This window comes from Ambystoma mexicanum, chromosome 6q, assembly GCF_040938575.1.
Source record: "Ambystoma mexicanum isolate Mex_15411 chromosome 6q, UKY_AmexF1_1, whole genome shotgun sequence".
Lineage (NCBI taxonomy): Eukaryota > Metazoa > Chordata > Amphibia > Caudata > Ambystomatidae > Ambystoma > Ambystoma mexicanum.
Window position 1 is genome coordinate 1,179,363,564 of NC_090937.1, and position 6,000 is coordinate 1,179,369,563.

Sequence of the window (6,000 nt, forward strand, 5' to 3'; positions counted from 1 at the left end):
TCGGAGTGCGAGGACTGCATGTCCATGATGGAGAAAGCCTTGAAGGAGCGTAAGGGGAAGCTTGAGAGAGGTAAGACAGTTAAAACTCCTTCGAAAGTTTCCTAGGCAGAGTAGAGACATTCGTCTCCTCGCCGACACAGGAAACATTCTCGTTCTAGGTCTCGAAGCAGTTCCCACCACTCTTCGAGATCCAAGCATTCAAGTAAGAGACGTCGACGATCCCCTTCCTCGTCTTCTTCTGTTTCTCCGGAAAGAGACACCTGCCCTACAAAACATAGCTCTAAGGCTGAGTGGGAGGAATTCCGTAAAAGGATGCTTCGCGTCTTCGAGAAAGCGGCCTCAACCCCCTCGAAGACAGCTGAGAGTGATACCCTGGGTGAAAGACCTGGAAAATCTAAATGCTGCGAGTCGTTGCACCCGGCGAAAGAAACTACTCGAGAGAGTCAAGAACCCTCGAGCAAATGCACTGTGCCATCGACGCCATCGTCGAAGGGCTCACTGACGCATAGGTTGATCGAATCGACGCTGTCTTCGACGTCGAAAAAGAACAAACCCACGGCCGTCACTACCTCACAGCCAGTGGTCATACCCAGGGTCTCTGTCATGACTTCGAGGTCATCGACAACCTTGAGTAGGATCCTGATCCTCTCGAGTTCTTCGAGGCCTCTTCCAATCTTCTTGACGCCTTTTTCGTTTTTTTTCGAAGCCTTTAACGTCTGCGTCGATGACGTCGACGTTTTCCCAACCAATTATGACAAATTTAGCCCCTTCTGCTCTGGAAATGGGATTTAAGCCATTTCCAAGGTCTGATCATTTCAGACCTTTGTCTTCAATTTATGAGGAAGGGGAGGATTCGGATCAAGAAAGACCCTTTGGGTTGCAGAGATGTGCAACACCAGAACCAGAGGAATTTACCTCTGAAGAAAATAGGTTGAAGGACCTTCGAGAATCCTTACATGAGGCAAGTGGGTTAGATACTTCCCCAGAAATAGAATTTGCCAGACCAGACCCAGGGGAAATGCTGAGACCCCTTACAGAATTTTAATGGCAAGAATTATAGAATTCATGGGTTGGTCTACACCTTCACCTGCATTCCAACAGGATGACCTTACAGACATTTTAGTTAAAGGCCCACAGGAGGGTCCTGTGGTTCCATTTCACGCTGCATTACAAAGAAAGATATTGGCTAACTGGGGAAACTCCTGAGGTTATCCCGGCGGTTAACAAAAAGTTATCAGCCAAATATAGGGTATCTGTTACTGACCCTGAATTTTTATCTAAACATCCAACGCCAGAGAGTCTGGTTGTTCAAGCAGCAACTGCATCAGGCAGTAGATCGGCATACCCTACTGTTCCACAGGACAGGGATGACAAAAGATACGACTCTATGGCTAAGAAAGTTTTTTCTGCATGTAGCATGGCGTTGAAATCTATTAACGCTACTTGTACGCTCGCAAGGTTCAGCCATACACTTTGGGAGTGTGCTTCATCAGCGGCTGACTGCCTCCCAGAGGGAGAAGAAAGGGAAGCGTTTCTAAACATCATTAAGGATGGTAAAGACGCAATGTACGAATCCCTTCAAACTGGCATTGATTCTGCTGACAGCATCAGTAGGGCCATGGCGGCAAGTACTACAACCGCAGATTTGCGTGGTTGCGAAAGTCTGGGTTTGCTCCAGATGTACAAGCCAGACTTTTAAATATGCCCTTTGACGGCTCTTCTTTGTTTGGTAAGAAGGCGGATGACAGCCTAGAAAAGTTACAGACATCCAAAGCAGCAGCAAAATCCCTGGGAGCTGCAATCCGTCAAACGCCATATCGCCCCTCAGGAACCTCTTGGAGAGGTAAGTCCTTTTGCTTTTATTCTGCATTCGGAAAAGGCAGAGGACAGTCGGTTCAAAGAGGTCAAAAAAGATTCACCCGAGGTGGACAGGGTAAAAATACAAAAGCCGCAGCAGCAGCAGCACGTGCCTCTTTACCCTCGGCACCTGCATCAGCCGCTTCTAAATCACTCTGAGGACTTTCCTCACAAGATACCAGTAGGGGGCAGGCTAACTCAACATCTGACCGAATGGCAGGCTATTACGTCAGATGTTTGGGCATTGGAGACAGTTGCCCAAGGTTACTGCCTGCCTTTCATATGCATTCCTCAGAGTCACCCACCGGGGAACAGTTCTCGGAAAATTTCAAATCCGCTCCTCTTGCAGGAAATTGTAGACCTGCTGGAGAAAGGTGCCATAGAACCGGTACCTGTAGCGGAGAGGAACAAGGGCTGGTACTCCCCCTACTTCCTAATACCGAAGAAGGACAGAGGACTGAGACCTATCCTGGACTTACGAGAATTGAACAAGTTCCTCAGGAAGGACAAGTTCAAGATGGTAACTGTTTCTCAGATCGTTCAGGCCCTCCAGCTCCAGGACTGGCTGGTATCTCTGGACCTTCAGGATGCTTATTTCCATGTGCCAATCCATCTCAAACACAGGAAATACCTGAGGTTCGCAATTGGCGACTCTCATTATCAATTTTGAGTTCTGCCATTTGGGCTGACCTCCGCCCCGAGGGTTTTCACCAAGCTAATGTCGGTAGTGGCTGCAAGTCTAAGGAGGGAAGGGATTCACGTCTACCCTACCTGGACGATTGGCTGATCAGAGCTGTATCTCCGGAACAACCTCAGATCCAGCTAGATTATGTTTGCCACTTCCTTCACAAACTGGGCTTCTCCCTCAATTTAAAGAAGTCACAGATGATACCATCACAGAGACTCCAGTTCATTGGAGCGGTCCTGGACACTTCCCTGGGAAAAGCCTCGCCACCAGAGGTGAGGGCTCAAGATATTTTGCAGATGGTCACCAAGTTTCAAAATGCCCAACGTCTCCCATCCTTCGACTTTTTGAGGTTGCTAGGCCTCATGGCATCCTGCATCTTCCTTGTGCTAGAGGCTTGCCTGAGAATAAGATCTCTTCAGTGGGCACAATTCTCAGGAAGAATGACAGATCTCCTTCAGGTTCCGGACAAGGTGGCTCGAGACCTTCAGTGGTGGGCCTGCCAGGAGAACATCTTGAAAGGAGAACTGTTTTGGCAACCATGGCCGGAGATAACAGTAGTCACAGATGCCTCACTTATGGGATGGGGAGCCCATGCCAACGACTTGACCATCAGCGGTCGTTGGTCTCCATCGGAGTCCAGACTACATATCAACCTGTTAGAGCTGAGAGAAATCAGACTAGCGGTGAAGGCTTTTCTGCCAGCTGTACAGGGGAAAAATGTCCTGATAATGACGGACAACACAGTGGCCATGCACTACCTCAATAAAAGAGGAGGCGTAGGATCACTGCCTGAGAGGCGATGCAGCTCTGGTTTTGGGCAATCCAAGAAGGAATCTCTCTATCGGCAGTTCACTTAGCCGGAGAGAAAAACTTGACAGCGGACGCTCTGAGCAGGCAGAGTACAGTCTCCCACGAGTGGGAATTAGCTCAGGAAGTCCTTCAACAGATCTTCACCCTTTGGGGAACCTCTCAAGTGGATCTGTTCGCCACTAGTATCAACAGGAAGTGATATCAGTTTTCTTCAAGGGAATTTCCCCCGAGAGGAGCTCTACGGGACGCGTTCGTAATGGACTGGGAGTTTCCACTTCTGTACGCGTTTCCTCCAGTCCCTGTCATTCCTCAAATGATCAGGAGGTTGAGAAGGTTCCGGAAAGCCATGATCCTAATTGCCCTGGACTGCGCCAGGAGAACGTGGTACCCGGACCTTCTGGACATGTCCATCTGCCCTCCAATTCGTCTTCCACTCAAGGAGAATCTTCTCTCGCAGAAGGGAGGTCAGGTTCTCCATCCAGACATCAGAACCCTTAACCTTCATGCTTGGTATCTGAAAGGTTGAGATACAAGGATTGGGACCTCCCAGATGATGTCATTGAGGTGTTGCTTTCGGCAAGGAGGCCAGCAACAAAGGGCCTCACTACACGGTAGGCGGTAAGGGTTTACCGGTACCGGTATTTTACCGGTACCAGTAAATCCTTACTGCCTTACTACGAGGTCCCTTTGCGGGTTGGGGAATTTAACGCCTGCTTTTTGCAGGCGTTAAAAACCAACCCGCAAAGGGACCAGTGGGGCTAATTACGGTACCCCAGTTTGCGGTACCATAATAGCGCCTTCCCCATTCCCATAGAGCCCTATGGGGCAAAAATGGGAATGGGGAAGGGCAATGGTGGAAGGGGGAATTACCGTCCCGCCAACCTTGGAATGGGGGGGTAATTCCCCTTTCCAGCAAGGTGGTGCCGGTATTTTACCGGCATGAACCATGGCGCTAATAGCGCCATGGTTCTCCGCCTACCGTGTAATCGGGCCCAAAGTCTTTATACCGCTGCCGTTGGAACACATTTTGCAGCTGGTGTAGAGAAAAGAATATGGACCCCTTTTCATGTGGTACACCAACAGTGTTATCTTTTCTACTCTATTTGGCAAATTCAGGCCTTCAGGTTGGCACTATTAAGGGCTATCTCGCAGCGCTATCGATCTTCAAGCGCACTGCAGAGGAACCATCGTAGTTCAAGTTACCCTTAGTAATTGTCATGATGCCTACCCCCGGGCATCCGGATCAAGCCCATCAGCCCCGGGAGCAGGCATCCAGATATTTAATAAAACCCCAGCAGCCCCGGCTGGGGGGCTGTCTGGGTTCAGTCCTGGCGCCTTAGGCGCCAGGCTCATAATAGAAATCAGTCCTGGCGCCATAGGCGCCAGGCTCATAGACTTTACTCACCTCATGCAGACCATGCTGCAAATGAATCCAAGCCAACGTGAGGCCTGGATGGGACTATTTTACTACAGGGACTATTTTTTACTCAGGTGTGGTTCTAGGGACTTCTTACCTGGAACTACTTTGGAGGCTATTTAAACCACGCCCGAACAGCAGCACATGCTTTGCGTTATTCTGCATACAGCAGCGTAACGCTCACCGTGCCTGCAGTCAGCATCCAGTCCTTCAGCCACGCTCGTCTCGAATCCAGAGCTCCTAGCAATAGAAAAAAGAAGGAAAGGTTAGAAAACAGATATTATTTCAATCCTTACCTGAATTCCAGATCCATCACGTCTTCGAACTGAAAAAGACATTATTCTACACGTGTCGCATCGCCCGATGCAGCGCCACACCATACTCACCAGTCCTCACAGCATTTTTCGATCCGGCACCGCCTCCATCATTTTCTCCGCCGAATTCCACCATCTAGGGGACAAAAGAAACATAAGGTGAGCGAGAGAGCCAACAAATACAACCTCTCCACCATAGACTTACCTGATTAACAACTGGAGGCATTATTCTGTAACAAACCGCAACTTCTTACGCCGCACCTGTAAGGAGAGAGAAACCAGCAATTTAAACACACGCATCTTTGGCCGGACAGTGTTGGGTAATACAGACTTTTACCTGAACACCATCAGCTGGCACAAGACAATCTTCCCTTGGACCCAGCTGCAACACAAGAAAGGAATGTACAAGAGTGAACATCGGACATATTGAACTCTTTGAACTTTATACTTACGGGTTCTCACCTGGAACCTCGGAGTCAATATTCATCCGGAACTCTTCCAACGCCTTCAAACCAGTGAAGTAACTGGTATCTACACGCCCCTGCAATTCACGCAGGATGGAGAGCTCATCATTTACAAACATAAGGAGAACACTTCTATGGGTCAAGCAGACGAGATTAGGCGGTCCAGTCTGTCATCTCTGCACTACGCTTCACGTTGGAGGCGGTCGCAGGTGTCCGGGTCCGATCGACGCCACTGTTGGAGCCAGGTGAGCGTAACAGTAATACAATTTCTGAAGGGATTAACCAATGTCTATCCTCCAAGGCCATTCCAAATTCCCTTATGGGACTTAAATTTAGTCTTAAATTTCCTGATGGGTACTCCTTTTGAACCACTCCACTCTTGTTCACTAAGGTTTCTCACCCTTCAAACTGTCTTATTAGTGGCATTGAGATCTGCTAGGAGGGTGAGCG